The sequence below is a fragment of the Anneissia japonica genome, unplaced genomic scaffold (genome assembly GCF_011630105.1).
Source record: "Anneissia japonica isolate Jap-2015-1 unplaced genomic scaffold, ASM1163010v1 scaffold1792_len1028045_cov167, whole genome shotgun sequence".
Taxonomy (NCBI): domain Eukaryota; kingdom Metazoa; phylum Echinodermata; class Crinoidea; order Comatulida; family Comatulidae; genus Anneissia; species Anneissia japonica.
Genome location: NW_022742319.1, coordinates 956,820 through 974,886, shown reverse-complemented (window position 1 = coordinate 974,886; position 18,067 = coordinate 956,820). Strand labels below are relative to the sequence as shown.

At 30.1% G+C, this 18,067-nt stretch overlaps 2 long non-coding RNA genes across 2 annotated transcripts; both read left to right on the top strand.

The window, feature by feature from the left end:
- Positions 1 to 1,913: 1,913 nt before the first annotated feature.
- Positions 1,914 to 5,398, top strand: LOC117119138. The gene is made up of 2 exons (XR_004447139.1): positions 1,914 to 2,186; positions 4,775 to 5,398. It is a non-coding gene; the product is annotated as an uncharacterized LOC117119138 (long non-coding RNA).
- Positions 5,399 to 10,930: 5,532 nt separating this feature from the next.
- On the top strand, positions 10,931 to 16,476 carry LOC117119114. Its single transcript, XR_004447132.1, has 2 exons — positions 10,931 to 11,323; positions 14,790 to 16,476. It is a non-coding gene; the product is annotated as an uncharacterized LOC117119114 (long non-coding RNA).
- Positions 16,477 to 18,067: the final 1,591 nt, after the last annotated feature.

The following is an 18,067-nucleotide window of genomic DNA, read 5'->3' as shown; positions in this document are numbered from 1 at the left end:
GTCGCGACTTTTCGATTGAGAAAAATATCTGGTATGTAAAGTATGAACTAAAATTTATGAATATAAAAGTCAAAATATGTAAAATAAATTGAACGTAATATAATAACAAGATATGAAATTACAGTTTGATATTTTATCAAAACGTACCTCGTATTTACGCAGTTGCAGTCTGCTATTGTAGCGAATAAATCTTGATGGCTCACATATATGTTTCGTTTAATATGTTTTATCTGAAATCCATGGTATTAATGCTAAAAACGATGTAAAAATGTAAAATGTAATCGGGTATATTTATGAACGAACAGTTTTCTAATCATTTGTTTGGTAAAATATATATTATACATAAATGCGTGTATTGATTTATTATAGATCTATAAAATAATTCTTAGGAAACTACCACTATGTTTATATAAACATATTTCAAAACCTGCACATAATATATACATTTGTATATAATGCTGTCTATTATATAATATATAATATAAATATATATTATATAATATATATTTATAGTTCATTTTTATTTATTCGTTCTTTTATGAAATTTTATCTATTATTCAATTGTGTGCGAAATCTGTGTTTTTTTTATTATTTTAATTGTCTTGGCCTTTCACTTTTTACATTTTAAACCTTTCTTTATATAAACTCGCTAATAATGTAGTTAAGTTTTGTTTTCTGGGGCTCCAGACTTCTGTCATGGTGATTTTGTGTTGCTTTTGGGGCCCCAAGACACTTGTCTGAATAAATAAATGAAATGAAATACATATCTTTAAATACAAAAATTTGTCCTTAATGTGGATAGTTAGGATTCACATGTATACATTCTAAGCATTCTTGTTATCATTTGATTACGTTATATCTGTACTAAATTTACTTTAATGTTTTTTGTTTAAAGTTTAGTTTTTTTTTTGCAGCTAGACAAGTAAGGAGAGCAATAACTCGATAGTGCATTAACTGTATTAATTGTGCTCTTGGACAGTTTGCATCATGACAAGAAGCAAGCAAGCATCAACAACAATTGCGATTCACCACTCCTGATTTTGTATAAAAGAAGATATTTGGTCACCAAAGACCATACGTTACTTCTAGAACAAAAATATTAACTCTGATCCTGAATAACATTGTAGTTTATCATGAATCAATATTGTTATGTGTACGATATGTTTATGGACAGCACAATAATTGAGTTCTTGAACTGCTTGCACCGTAAAAAGCAAATGGACACGGAAAAATAATTATGATAAAATTCTTGACGCACACTCAAAAATGTACTTTTGAAACCAAACTAAAAAGATGTACATACAGATTACTTTGATGTTAAATGATAGTTGAACTATAACGCTGGAACTGAGAGTGCAAAACGTTCCAAAATATTTAGTATAATGATTTTTGTGTATTAACAAAATAAATATATAATGTCTGAGGTCTTGTAAGCATTCAGCGCGCCACATCATCTACAACAACAAACGACCTTTCCAGAATTTCAATCAAACTTAACAATTGACCAATCAGAACATCGCTGAGAATACACACTTACAAAGACAAGTGTGTCCCAAAAACGAACGTATTTAGGTGCGTTTACAATACGCTAAATTCGGCAAGAATACATCGGCAGAGGAATCTTGCTGTGTATTAACCTCCCCTCTTTCGATATAATGACAGCAACTTTGAGTGTAATTTCTTTGTATTGTGTAGTGAATTTTATTCATTTATTTAGTAAGATAGAAATAGTATGACTAATAAAATGATTAATAAATGAATGATTAACTAATGTTGCCGTCATACTAGATTAACTTATTTTAAGTGACGTTTTAGCCATTCATTGGCTAGCTAGATGCTTTAGCCAATGACGACGTTTGGTATAAAGCAATGCGTTTGACTTCGATATTAGTCAGTCTTATTCAATACTAACATCATGGATGAAATACATCGAAAGGATAAATGCAAGATAGATAGTGTGTATTATTCATATATGAAATATAGATGGAGTTATACATGTTATTGTGTCAGTGATTATAATCCTGACACACGAACTGAGATACATGCATTAAATTGCACTTTCGAACATTCCAGTGGCAAAGACATGGTCAGCAAACAGAACAAGTATATTCTACGAAGAAACTGCAAATGCGGAACGCTTGTCGATGTTGTAGGGCCTACAGCTGATGTAAACTAAGTACTTTAAGGTATGTCTAGATGCATACAGCCATAAAATATATTCCGTTAGTCAATCAACCTGGATATCGCCAATATCCACGACAGAATGTAAAGTAAAATAAGATTACGAAAGGACAACAGTTTACATGTTTCTCAATAAACTTTGTATGAGGAGGATGATAAAATACGGTGGAGAGAGTGAAACACATCACGAGTAAAGTTGTAATAATCCAATTCATTCGTAGTTTAAACTGCGCATGCCCGTATCAAGGCCAATTGACATAAACAAACATACACACAACTTAGGTTTATGCCGATTTATTTTGGATACGGTAACGCACATTTAAAACTACGAATTGACTTATTGGAAAAAGCGACACATAGAAGTAGTATAGGCCTATTTTCAGACTTTTACACTTCTCAATGGGTTCATATGCGAGTATGAGTATACATGGAGGGATAGAAATATGGTTAAATAACAGGAAAGGTCCATCAGTCATCAGCAGGCTTCTGCATCAGCTCAGTTCCTACTACTTATGGAATGTATACTACATTCTATAATTTCCAAAATAAATATCAAATTTAATCAATATGCCAAATTTAGATTTATCATAACTAAAATTCAACACAAAGTAAAATAGTGTCAAATTTCTGGATGAATTTATTTGTTGTCACGTATCTATTGGCTATTAGAAACACGTGTATTTTTACTGTTTCCTAATTGGCTGGAACAGTTAGTTGCAATCGTTTAAGTGTTAGGACATGCCCGATTTACTACTGTGATGTAGCTTTAATTCCATTGAAAATATGGCAGAGAATTACCCTAAGACTGAGATTCATAAAAAACCCGAATGTACTTGGACCCGAGATGAAAAAGATGCATATAAATTAATCCGTATCTGCTATTGTGAATATGAGAAAAGTCATTACGCTGAAAACCATAATAAAAGGTCGTGTTACTGGCACAATAAGATCGACAAAAAATTAAAAATACTGCGCCGGATGTGTTATTGCAAAAAATACACCAGTCATGTAGGACCAAATACACCAACTAACGAATGGTAAATATATACAGTATTGTTTTAACATTTAGAATTCTTCTTAAAATGAATTGTTAGTTTAGGTACTGCTGAAGATGAAATAAAAAAATCAATGTTATAAAATCTTATTGTGAGAAAATTGTTTTAAAATTTCAGTAAGTTTTAGGATACCTATTTCTTTACCAATATTAATAAAATACCAACCGACAGTCAAAGAATAAATACAATGTATTGTACACAATGAGCTAAAATAATATTCTTTAAGAGCCCACTATATTAAAAGAAACCTATTATTTAACTATTTAAAGCTGCTTAGTTTAAACAACACATCACAACAGGCAATGTAAATAGATCCAGAAGCCCAGAACAGGAAAAAAAAAAAAACAAATACAAATAGAAAGGAGATTAACATTAACCGTACAAATTAATAAGCACGTGCTAGAGTTGTGTGAATAACATTTTCTTTGTAAGACATAAAAAAAAAAATACATTTTAAAATACAGATGAATAAAATCCTAATAAAAATTGAAGTTAAAAAGGAAATAGTTAACTTGAGCAAGAATATTATCCTACACGCCAACCCTCTTATACATAGAGCAGGGATTGAACTATTGCTGTAACGTTCAGCAGAACAATGAGTTGTTTTTCTCTGATAAGAAACAATGATTTGAACATTAATTAGCAAACTTTTTTACATTGTACAGATAATCAAATGATTAAAAACACTAGTGAAACGAATGCCACGGTTGTCAAACATAATTATTTTTGAAACGTCAATAAACAGATTATCATGATTAATATTATTTAGACTTATACCAACTAAATATGAATACATAGAGGCTTATCATGACTATAATCAATTAAATATAAATGTATTTTTGTTTTGTGGTTCTATAGATTTATCATAGAATTCAAATAAATACTGAAAATGTCGTTATTTTATGATAAATTGTAATTAATAACATGAGCATGGTAATTCCAGATGTACATATTTCCATATATTTAAGAACTGGTTACTGTATGAAGTGAACAAATACGTAATCTAAACTTAATTCTTACATTAAAAGTTATTCTTTATGGGGAATGGTGTATTGCAAGCCATTATTTACCAATAATGCTATATATATATATATATATACAAATCTAAATCTTCGGATTTAGATTTTCAGAATCGAACAGAAGAACTATCCGGACATCTCCGGAATAGAAATTACCATCGAGGACCATTGAAAATGCTATAAAAAAGCAAAGGACATACCTCGTGCTCAAACACTGACGTACAAACCACGTCAACGATCGACCAGAGTGCCACTGGTCACAACCTATCACCCTAGGTTACCACCACTAAGCATAATATATATAATTATATATAAATATGCATTTCAGCACTACTGCAAAAAAAGAAGAGTTTCATATTCAAACAAACAATAATTATAATCGATACAATTTGAAGAATAACTATTTTTAATAATGGTTCCTTTACATAAAATGGTATAATTTTTATAAAAATTAGGATGACACAATCAGGTAACAAATTATAATTATAGTATAACGTTTGTCCTTGTTATATTTTCCAGATTCGATGAGGTTATGAAAGAGGACGATTACAGGCATCCTATTTGAAAGCTATTAAATCAAGGCACAACTTTCACCTTCCTGTCAAGGCACAAATTTCACCTTTTAATAGAAGAGAACTATAAAACTTTTACTGGCACCCTCCTTGTATTCCACTGCTAACTGCTCGCCTACTCTGCAGCAAAGAAACCATAAAAAGATACTTTACGAACGATTTTACAGCGAAAAGTAATAGAAACTCTTCCAGTCACTGGAACTATACGTTTTTAAGTCTGTTAAAAACTGTTAATTTATAAAAATACCTTTTTGCACTGCTTTTATATTTCTTCTCCACTCTCACATTTCTGCAGTACTTTACATTTATATTATTTTGTTATTGTTATTATTATTATTATTATTATTATTATTGATATATGTCGTGCGGCATTACATAAGTAATATGTAGGCCTATTATTATTAGTTCACAGTTTACTACAAACCCCCTTTAATCAGTTCATATCCTCATTATCATTTTGTAACTATTATTATTAATGTCAATGTAGTCATTTTAAAACTTACATTGCATTTTAATGTGCGTGTATTTATTTACCGTAGTTGCATTAAAAGCTCTAAAACCTTGCTACAAATATAATCGTTTGTTTTATTTGTCGTAGTAATTATCGTGTGTAATAGTAGTATATTGTGTGTATTAGTAATGTAGCATAGATTAATAATTAACTTAAACTGTATGCAAGATAAGTCCAACTGACATAAAGGAACCTTATTTAATGACTTACATAAAATAATAATATAATAATTATATAATAATACAATAGACCTAATGCTTATACAAAAAGTCAATTGCACTTCAGCAGCACACTAGAGAGGATCATACAAATGACAGCTATACATGGAAGATGTATAAAATAGGTGGTGATGCATGCTGTAGCATTGAGAGTTGTAAGTGGAAAAGAGAGTGTCAGTGCCTAAACCTTGGGCAACGTTCAGAAAAGCATTACAATGTAAATGGAAATGGGAAGGGGCAACACATGTATATTCTGCGTCGACAATGTTATTGTGGTTATCACCCAACAATTGGGCCAAATATTGATATCAACCACATGAGTACGGTAAATATTTTCTTTAAATACAGTAAAAGAGTATTCAGAGGAACAAGAGCGACAACACCATTATCACGATTATCTAAGATACAGTACACTTCTGTTTACTTGGTAAACATTATAACTGAATATAATTCAATATTTTAATTATAGTAATAGTAGTAATAGTAAGTCTTATTTACCACATAATAAAATAAAATTACCTTTATGTGCTTTACATAAACAACAAGAAAAATAATCATGAAATACCCTAATGCTACAAGAAATACTAACAAATAAAACGGCAAAAAAGCATGAAGAATCATTGTCACTGCTCAAATTGAATAAAATTAGGAATGTGACCGTTACCTTTATACCATTAGTTTTCAGTAGTAATGATAATTATCATAACATTTTGTGTTTCTGCTAATAGCAATTATACTCTAGAGACCCAAAGCATTACAGATAATACATATTCAAATACATATGATTCGTTTATCACCGGTCCCATTATAATATGATTTCAGGCAACAGAAAAGTTTTGTTGTGTCAACATATCTGGTTTAGTGTTTTTAAAAATTTTTAAATGGAAATCATAATACTTGAACTACATACGTCAAAAATACTGTTAAGTTTACAAAATGAACCGTACTATTCATATGGTAATTACCTTCATGTATAATATTACTGGTATCCAATGTACGACTCTCTAGTCGTACAGTAGATATTTCGTCAATTCGCTGTTGCCTTGCGGAGATTATTAAACTGTCTTACATAAAAATAGTGAGAAAATGGATTATTCTGATATACATACTCATTATGATGACCAATGTAGATGGCAGAAATCTTTTAACGACCAAAAAGTGATCTATCTTATTTGTTTATGTCCTGCTAGAAATGATAATGACTTTGAAATACATACTAAAACAAGATGTCACTGGCGTAGGTTTCGTGGTGAAAACAGAAACATTCTACGAAGGTTTTGCTATTGCGGGGAGTACACCAGCACAGTAGGTCCAACATCTCCAAATAATTAAGGTATATTCGAACTGTTACCATTTAAAAAATATTTGACCAACATTTGTACATTTTTGTGAAGCATGCATTTTGGTAGCACATTACACATTTTAGTATAATCATAATAATAAATTAATAAATGTTGGGGAATACATTTGGTCAAATAAAAAAAGCCGTTTTGAATGGTACATCATTTTAAGTGACAAAATGACTTATGCATCTGAATAAAATATGAAATAATTAGTATATTTTTACTGCAAATAGGTAAATATATGATTTATGATAAAGTACTTAATATATCTAAATTTAAATAGGTATAAGTAAAATATTCTAATTGCAGCAACATTACTCATCAATATAATTTAGACAACATCAACAAATTTAAAACTATTATATAAAGTAATGTGACAATTAGTATACTGTAAATGGTTCTTCAATATATAGACGAAAAAGTTTTGAAACATACATGAAAGTTTCGGTCGCTGACAGCTACCATTATCAAATGACTGGAATGTACAGGTTAAGCTACATCTCCAGCTTGCCGACTTCCAGTCATTTGATATATATTTAATACTATTTATATGTATATTAATTCAACGAAAGACTAGATGAAATTCTTCCAAATAAGTGACAATGTTCACTTTTAGTTTATATACAAATGGTATATATGTTTCTTAATGTTAATGCTACAAGATAATCAGCCTTAAATAGCAATACAAGTGTAATTATTAATTAATAGATTAAAAATATATAGTTATTTGTCAATGGCTAAATATATACTGTAGGCCTTGATTTGACTGTTGTTTCTTCCCAATAGACGATGCTTGTTGCCTTGAAACCTGTTTCATTGGGTGTGTTTTAAACCTTACAATTGATAAAATTCATACCATATTATAAAGGTATGTAGTTACTCATGTTTTGCTTAGAAAATGAGCTGTATCATTGATATCCTAAATACCTCCTAATCTTACATGCCAAATTATTATTATTAGGTAGTTCGTTGTTCACATTCAGAACTACATTGTGTCGAGCAAAAAAATGGACTTTCTAGGACGGAACTTCATTATCAAAAACACGTAAATGTAAGAGTATCTATAAAAAAACAATCAAACTGTATTGTAATTGTACCTAAAAATGATCATTATTGAGACAACCATAGACGGGAGGATTGTTACTTGAGTATTGAACTTCGACGTGGACCAATGGAAAAACCCATGTCGGTTGAAATTACCATGAAATGGATTAAGGTTGCATAGTAATATTTTGACATTTTTTTGTGGAGGCCGAATAATACCATCGAGTTTATGGAATATTACATTCCAAATAACTTTTTTTATGCATATTAAATTAGTGATTTATTTTACCAATCATTAAGGTAATAAGCATTTTCGTAGTCTGAATTGTGCATGCCCGTATTAAAGTCAATCGACATAAACAAACATACGCAACATACACACAACATGTTTATGTCGATTAAACTTTGGATACGGATACGCGCAGTTCAGACTAGGAAATGGCTTATTTAAAACTATAAAATATGAGCTAGAAATATAGGCTATGTGCATTAATTTATGACATTCTTATAGGCTGTTATTGTTGTATTATTGTAGTACAACTTATATATAATAATTTCAAAATTAGATAAATGAATTTCCAATGAATAGTCTCATTTTGGTATTTAATGTTTATAACAAGATAGTATTCCTAGATAAAGAAAATTAATAATAGTTTTAAATACCTTTGTATGTACATATTTAGAGGCTCATTATAAAAATTGGTTTTTAATGCATTTAAGTAAAATGAATTGCAATAAATATTCATTTGGTGAACATTCATTTGGTTAATTTATAATTCATTATTCCATTAAAATTTGTTAAATTTTGAAATCAATAAGAACAAAAACAATTGTAACAGTAATAATAACAAGAAAAAAAAATCATAATCAAGCATATTGAAAAAATACTATTTATATACAAATTTAAAAACATTATATAAATGGTTTTTTTTTTTACAATTGACTAATAACAATAAGTTATAAAAAGATATAAAACATAGTGGTATTTTTATATTTTTGTAAATGCCGAATAATTACACTGAGTTTTAAAATAAGTTTTAAAATATCCAATTTAGTTGTCATTATATTTTACTAATCATTTAAGATATAAAAATATGATTTATGACCTTTTAAAATAGGTAAGTTGTTACTGTTGTGTTTGTACTCAAAATCAAATTAGAATTGCAAAATTAAAATTGAATTCCCAATGATTATTTTTTTCTTTTTAGAATAAGACTGCTTTAATGTTTATAACAATATAGTATTCTTGGATAAAGAAAATAAATAATAGCTTTGAATAATTGTTTTTGAACATATTCAGGGCTCATTATAAAATAGTTGTTATGCATTTAAGTCAATTAACTTCCAATACATATTCATTTGATAAATTATTCCATCAAAATGTGTTAACATTTGAAATCAATTAGAAAAAAAAAACCATTCTAACAGTAATCTTAACAAAAAGTATATTTAAGAAAATGTAAGTAATATTTAAAAAACATTTGCATATATTTTATACAATTGACTAATAACATTAAGTTAATGCCAACTATTGCGAGTAAAAGAAAAAATACAAAACATACATGAATCCAGTTGCTGGGTTATAATTCCTGTTATGCAGTATTGTAGTTACTAGCAACTAGGCCTACTACCCTTTTTATCATTACGTCTACAACATGTTTAAATCACCTTTCATTGAAATGTTAGTATTGCATTATCATAACAATCAGCAGTTTAAAAAATGACATCAGAGGTACTATATATAGGATATTTAGATATTACAGTAAGATCAAGCCTCAGTGTATTATTACAAACTTTGTAAAGAAGCAACCGAAAAAGCATCAATCCAAAATCTTTAAAAACACGTTTGAAAACTAAAATCGAAGTATGGAAGATCTACCATCAGAAGAAAAACATTTTAGTTCGAGTTGTTACTGGGAATTTTGTTGCAACTATAGATGGGTTCGTAATTGTGTTTGCGATTGTCCGAAAACCCATTATTATGAGAACCACGCGAAAGCGTCTTGTTCATGGGAGCGGATTTCGTCCTGTTGTGTGAATATGTCTAACGAATCAATTCTGCGTCGACATTGTTATTGTGGTAGGTACAAAACGTACATCGGACAAAACATTGACACCAACTAAAATGATTAAGGTAAATATTGCTAACCAGGGAAACAAAATTATAAAGTTCTATCAAAAATGTACAAAATTGGCCACACAAACTTATCAGAGTAAAAACATGTAAAACACAGGTGTTTTGAAAATAATGTAAACACATCTTGCATATCTTTCGGTGAAAAAATGAACAATATTGTTTATGTTTTATTCCATATTCCAAATTTGGAATTAAAAAATCGGCTGGGCCCCTGGGACAATACGGCGCAAGTACTATGTCCCCTGTCTCCCCTAAAGGCACATTTTCACTAGACACGATTACGACACAACAACGACACGATACAGATGCGCACAGTGTTCAAGAATACAAACTACGGGATGATGCGAAGGTTATTCGAGGAGCCGAGTGATCGACTCCAATTTAAGTCCGACGGTGGCCGGATTTGAAATAGGGTCTTCCGCACAAGAAGGAAAAAGATAACTTCCCGTCAAACCGCTCAGCTCTGAGGGTATGATTTTATCGCGACCCTACTTAGATAGATATAATGCAAGATTCATAATCAAATACTTCATATTAGTAAAAGTATTTTAAAAAATTGCAACAACAGTTTTCATTGTTAGAATTAAAACAATTTCAACAAGCTCACAATTATTGTTTAAATTAATAAACAAATGGTGATGTTTACATGGAAAAATCTGTTTGAATATGTATGAAGACAATTCTGGAGTTTCCAAGAAAGTTATTTTGGAATTTTTTCTTCACGTATTAAATATTTATTTTTGATGGGATAATAACGCCTTTGACATAGCGAATATCTTATACGGAAACTACGTAACAAGTTCGTGGCATACTATTGGGTACAATATTATGTATAATTCTTGGCATACAAATGAACCGTATCACTGCTATGGTTGTCTACTGTCAGGTCTATTTAAACTCAAAATCTGACTAATAATAATTATTACTTTGTCGATTTTCTGTTAAATTTGCTGACACTTTTACACAGATTTGCATTTTCGTCAAAAAATGGTATATTCGAGGACAGAAACTCATAGCTCCGAAAACTGTAAATGGGCAAAAGGTTGGTTCTCTGGAAATGTCATAAACCTTTACTGTAACTGTGGCCGTCACAATGATCATACACGGGAAGACCATGGCAAAAGTGAATGCTATTGGAGTGTTGAGCATCGAGTTAATCCAACGCGAGCTATTCTTCGTAGGCAGTGTTATTGCAAGCAGTACACCAGCCATGTCGGTTCTAACGTTGATGAAAATTAACAAGGTTTTACATTCATATTTTAATAATATTTTTTGTTGGAGATTGAATATTGCTATCGAAATTTGACACATTAAAACATATGTCTTCAGGAATGAAATAAATAAAATATTAAATATTATTAGAGCTGTAGCTCAGATGTTAGGCGCTTTGTTTTCAATTCCAGGGTTGTGAGGATCAGAGTTTTATTCTCAAAGCCTCATAATATGTTTGTGTAGAGGAGATATATAATGACAATAATGTTCACAAAAATTGTGCATACCTTTATTAATAGTATTTATGAAATTGCCAATCCTTTAGACACAGTTACACAAAATGCTTTGCAAGGCTATTAGGAAAAAAAAAAATTTTACACATGTTTCAATAAAAGAATAAACGATATGATATGATTTTATCGCGAACCCATTTACTGTTTGATCGTAAAACCCGCCGTGCCAACCCTGAGCCGCTGTGCCCAAAATTATGTAGTTTCTACGCATGCCCTGAAATTTTGAGTCGTAAGCGCGATCGAGATTGTGAAAAGAAACTCAATCTATGACGTTTACTACAAACATAGCAATCTTTCTGTGCATTAATTTATTTTGATCTCTAAAGGTAATAGGCCGTTACTATATAGCGTTTCATTGTACTCTAACATTTTTATGTTGATCGACGGATCTGCCTACCTTCTACATGAGTGCTTGGTGACAAAGTGTAAACAGATTTTTGTTTTGCAAACTATCAGTCGTATCCAACATTAAAAAATGTATAACATGGGATTGGCTGCTCAAAACTCTATATATATCAGCCGAAGAACTAGAATTTTCGCAGAAAAGAACATTAATATGAGTCGGTGGTGGAGTAGGCTTTGGAGCACTGGTTGTACAGAAATACATACAGATGACAGTTGTCAATGGAAGATGAGTGGGTTAGGCGGTGATAAGATTTGGACAAGAGAGTGCCATTGCGGTAAATTTAAAAAAGAAGGTTCAGAAGAGCATCACGATATGAGATGTAAATGGCATTCGACAGTTAAGGGGGAAAGCAAGTATATTCTGCGTCGAGAATGCCATTGTGGGTATTACTCAACGGTTGGTCCAAACATTGATATCAACTAGATGTATATGGTAATTAATTTCTTTTATTGCAGCAAACGTGTATTCTGAGAAACACGAGTGACAAAACCCAAGATACAGTAGATGAATAACATGTTGACACTTTTGATAATTGGCAAAACAATATTTGAATAAATTTTGTGTAGTTGTTACTATACTACCGTATAGTCAGTTATGTGGATTGTATACTCAGACTCGTAGTTATAAACGACAACAGCAACAGCAACAGGTAACAAGTTTTACGTGTGCCCTGTGTATTTTATATGGTAACTGATTTTTCACACTAATGCTTCTCTCATGCATAAACATTTACCATATAGTTTTAAAAATGTTTTTATCCATAAAGTATTCAATTACTTTACATTAGAAATGTTACCAGTCCTATGGTCTTCGTTTTTAAGACACTATATATTTAAATTTATAAGATAATGTAAATTTAAAAATATGAAATTATTTTTAAATAATGGTAATTATATACGCTTAAGTGAATAAATATACAAAATTAATTTTTGCAAGTTTATCCTTATAATCATTAGCACTATCATTATCATTATCTTACCATTACTATTATCATTATCACTAATATTACTCATTATTAACTATATTGATTATTATCATTATCAAAATGGACGGTGTAACAGCAGACATGCAATAAACAACGGATTTCAATGATAAAATCTACTATTGAATATTCTTAATTATTATTAATTTAAACAGATATATTGCGATTTTTATTTCATAACATCACAAAAAACTGAGTTTTATTATAAGAATTCTTGGCAACATGTTTAAAATGTTTAAAATCATTACTATTAACTGGCTATGTATTTATACATTTTGCATTGTTATACTACTTTACCAAACGAGAATTAAAATAATCAATACATTTACATTAGGAATAAGCCTTTCTAATTTCCAGATGAATAGATTTGTTGTCAAGTATGTATTGGCTATTTTTTCTGCTTTCTAATTGGCTGACAAAAGTGTTTGCAAACGTTTTAGTGTTAGGACATTAGTTACTACTTAATGTAGCTTTCCTTTCATTGAAAAGATGGCAGAGCACTTCCCTAAGACTGAGATTCATGGAAATCCCAATTGTATTTGGATACGAGATGTAGAGGATGCAAATACATTCAACCTCGACTGTCACTGTAACTATAATATAACTCATAATATTGAACATCATAATAGTCAATCTTGTTTCCCGAAACATTCTGCGCCAGATGTGCTATTGCGGAAGATACATCAGTCATGTAGGACCAAATGTACCAATAAACTAATGGGGAATAAATTCGCAGCTAGTGTTTAAAATTCGATTGTTTCCCCCATTTTTAAATCATCTTATTTTATAGTATGTACCATATCATTGATATAATTTTTTATTTTGTAATTTTGTGTTTTTATTTTAATGATGGTTGCCGCAACAATTTCCCATAAGACAACTAAATTCTAAATCCGGTCTGAATTTAAACTAAGCGCACCTGTATTCTCTTTAAATGTAACTGTCAGTTAGGTTTCAAATTGCAGGCATTACCTACCTATAATTATAATTATTTAATTATGTATATTCATATGTATATAAATGCATGGGCATACGTTCTACCCAAATATCCATTACAAAAATACAACCATTAACATTCTACTAACACAATTGGCATTCAATATAGAGTACAGCATACACAAAAAATTGGCTTTGATGTATATTATTTTGAAGTCTGTAAAATTCTGCTGTAAAATAACTATATTTTAAAAAAATATTCTTTAATTGAACGGAAAAGTTTTAGTTTGGTCTGCCAAAACCATCTATCACCGGAGTTAAAAAAAACAAACAAAAACCTGTGTGTGTCTCTGTTTAGAGGAAAGTTACTGTATGCTGATATTTACTCTTATTAAAGAATTTTTTTTGAATCTAGAAATCAAGTCCTGTAATTATTTAAAACAACTTTTATTACAATATTACCAACATCATCACTGGCATTATCGTTATTCAATATACACAAAACAGATTCTTATGATGTGCTTTGGCTAATATTTTTATGTTTAAGTCATACAACATCACTATTTATTTTATAGTGGTCTTAAATTGGAGGGGAAATTATCAGTTGGGTCATTCACAACCATTGTCGTTGGTCACTAAATAGAGGGAGTATTTAATTGGAGGAAACAGCAAATGTTAAAAAAATAGGGATTCAACCAGAGTCGCAGAAAAGTGGTGCTTATTTGGGGGTGGTCTTCAATTTGATGGGTCTTTAATTGAAGGGAGACTTGCGTATTTATATGTATTGCATTTGACATGAAATATAAATTAATAATTATGAGAATTTTTTTTTTCAAATTAAAATTATAGTTTTATGTTTGTTCTTGATATATTTTTTCAGATTTGATGAGATCATGGAAGAGGAAGATTGCATGCATCCTATTTGAAAGCTATACAATCAAGGCACAAATTGCACCTTCATGTCAAGACACAAATTTCATCGTCCTGTAGAGGAGAATTATGAAACTAAATTTTACTCGCACCCTCCTTGTATTCCACTGCTAACTACTCGCCTACTTTGCACCTCATCAATATATATTTAGCCAACAAGCTCCACTACTGCACCAAAGAAAGCTTAGAAAAGATAATTTACAACCGATAACACTTCTATATCCAGATTAGATTAAAAATAATAGTTATATTGTAAAATTAAATCAAGTAGGTTTCCCATGATCAGTATAACATTAACAATAATATTGTGTTCCTATAATCGTAAATTGTAAGGCTAGTATAATGAAGTGTTCTCCATAGCATCATGGGCAAGCGTCATGGTAAGTGTTAAGTCCACCCTAGGGACTGACACTAGGTATTTTTAATAATTAGGAGGCATTGAAATGTCCTAAATTGCACTTTAAGACTATATAAAAGCTTCCCTGATAAAAGAATCATGGAAGATGATCCAAGCAGCATGACCAACTGTCAAGACATCATGTGGAAAGTCCCAAGCATCATGGTACCATGGTGCTTCAAGGGACTGGGGAGAACACTGATAATAGGCTTATCCTTATAAGCCTAATTCAGAATATAAACATACAAATTTGTAAAATGAAAACTACAAAAATATTCATAAAAGTCTTATTTGAAATTAAATTGTTCGTTTTGAAGTATTGCAACATGAAAATAATCAACTAATATCAAATCAAAATATCAAATCGTTCCATTTATATATCGCCATTCCAACAGCCATTGCTCGTGGCGAAGTGGATTAGATGTTGCACTTTTCAATAACGCACTTTCATCTGTCCAAATGAGTTTATTTAAAAAATATTTACCAATAAATTTTACAGCGAAAAATGATAGAAACACTTCCAGTCACTGCAATTGTTTTTATTATTAATTATCATTATCAAGTATAAAAATCAGGATACACATTTTTTAATTAAAAAAAAAAAAGTGTGTGCTTTAGTCAAAAATGTGTATGTTACAGCAAAATGAGCAAGTTAATTTCAAATTTTTTTTAAATGATAATTTTCTGTCATATTCATTCGACAATTCATCTTTAACTCTGTTAAAATGTTAATTTCTTTGACTGTAGCACTTCTTTTATATTCCTTCTACACTATAGCATTATACAGTATTTGACCCCTTTAAATATTTATATTATCTTATGTTGTTGCTATTATTATTATTACTGATGAATGTCATGTAGCATTATATAAATAATATGTAGGCCTGTTACTATTAGTTAACAATTAACAACAAATGTTTCCCTTTTTATACAGTTCATTCCACAAGGGGTCGATTTTTTGTAGGTCCTAAATGTAGGTGTCAACTTTGATAAATCATTAACAATACCACTCTCATTATCATCATTATTATCATTCTCATCATGTAGTTATTTAATTGACCTCAACATATAAATTATGTTATTACTATTACTATTATTATTAAAAATATTATTAATATTATTAATATTATTATATATTATTATTAATGTTAATATAGGCATTTTAAATTTACATTGCATTGTAACGTGCTAGTATTATGTACCGTAGTTGCATTAAAAGCTCTCTAAACTTAGCTACAAAGCTAGTCTGTTGTTTTATTCTGTCGTAGTAATTGTCGGTGTTTGAAATATAATTTATTGTGTGTTAATAACAATAATGTAGCATAAAATATCAATTAACTTAATCTGTATGTAAGATGAAGTCTGATATAAAGGAACAAATAAAGTTTTTTGGTTAAATGACTTAAATAATATAATAATATAATTATTACATAATAATATAAAAGACCTAATGTTTATATTAGAAGTTACTTCCATCCACCTATTAACAATATAGGCCGTACAATTCCGAATAATTATAACAACAAAAATCGTATTTATTATTCTCCTTAATTTAAACATTTCTATTATATTTGATCAGCTCTCAAAAAATATATTTCTAAAACTTTTGAATCGAAAATTATATTTGTATTAAAGGTTATTAAACGAATGACCAATACATTGACACGTCAGTTTACATTATACACATTGGCATATTATTTTCTGTTACACAGTAAATTATCACGCAGAATGAACTCCGCATGTCTATGTGAAAGGTCAATACATGCAAATCTGTAACGAGAAAGGTCAGAGTTTGAAGAATGTCTAAGGTGGGATTGGCTACTTAAAACTATATATACTGTATCAGGCGAAGAACTAAAATCCCCCCCCCCCCCGAGAGTGCCATTGCCAAAACTACCTGGAACGGAGACGCATTACGATAGGAGATGTAAATGGCATCGGAGGGATATGGGACAAAGAAAGTATATTCTGCGTTGAGAATGCAATTGTGGGTATTCTCAACGGTGGGTCCAAATATTGATATCAACTAGATGAATGTGATAAATATTTTTCATAAACACGAGTGCCATGCCTCTACAAACATTATTAAATTTCCAAACACAAATCTAATGCACAAATTAAACTTCGACATAAAACAACCATAAAGGCAATTTAGTTATGTTTAATTAATATACAATGTATTTCGAACAATTAAGTAATTTTGAATTTTTCTATATTTATTAAAAAGGAGGATTTCCTACTCCTGTGTCATTGTTTATTTCTTCTAATAGTTCTTCATATCTTTCCTTCTTATGAGTCAAAACCATCACCATTACGTTAGTACAGTACTGCTAAACCTATTTTGTCACAGACCTATTGGCTATCAGAATCACGTGCAGTTTTTCTGTTAACTAATTGGCCGACAAAATTGGTCGTAATCGTGCTGAAACGATACTGTAGTTACATTTATTTGAAAAGATGGCAGAACAATATCCTAAGACTGAGTTTCACAAAAATCCTTATTGTACCTGGACAAAAAATGCAGGGTATGGACATATTATAAACCTCGTCTGCTACTGTTCGTACAATAAAACTCATACTAGTGAATATCATAATAGTAATTCTTGTTTCTGGGATTCTGCATTGGATGGAAACCGAAACATTCTCCGGCGAATGTGCTATTGCGGAAAGTACACCAGTCATGTAGGACCAAATATATCGGTAAACTAATGGTAAGTAAATTTGTAATTAGTTTTACAAATTTGACTTTTTTCTCGATATTTGAATCTAAACTATGCGCAGTTATGTTTTGTTTTTTCTTTAAGGTTATTGCCAGTTTAGTTTTAACTGCA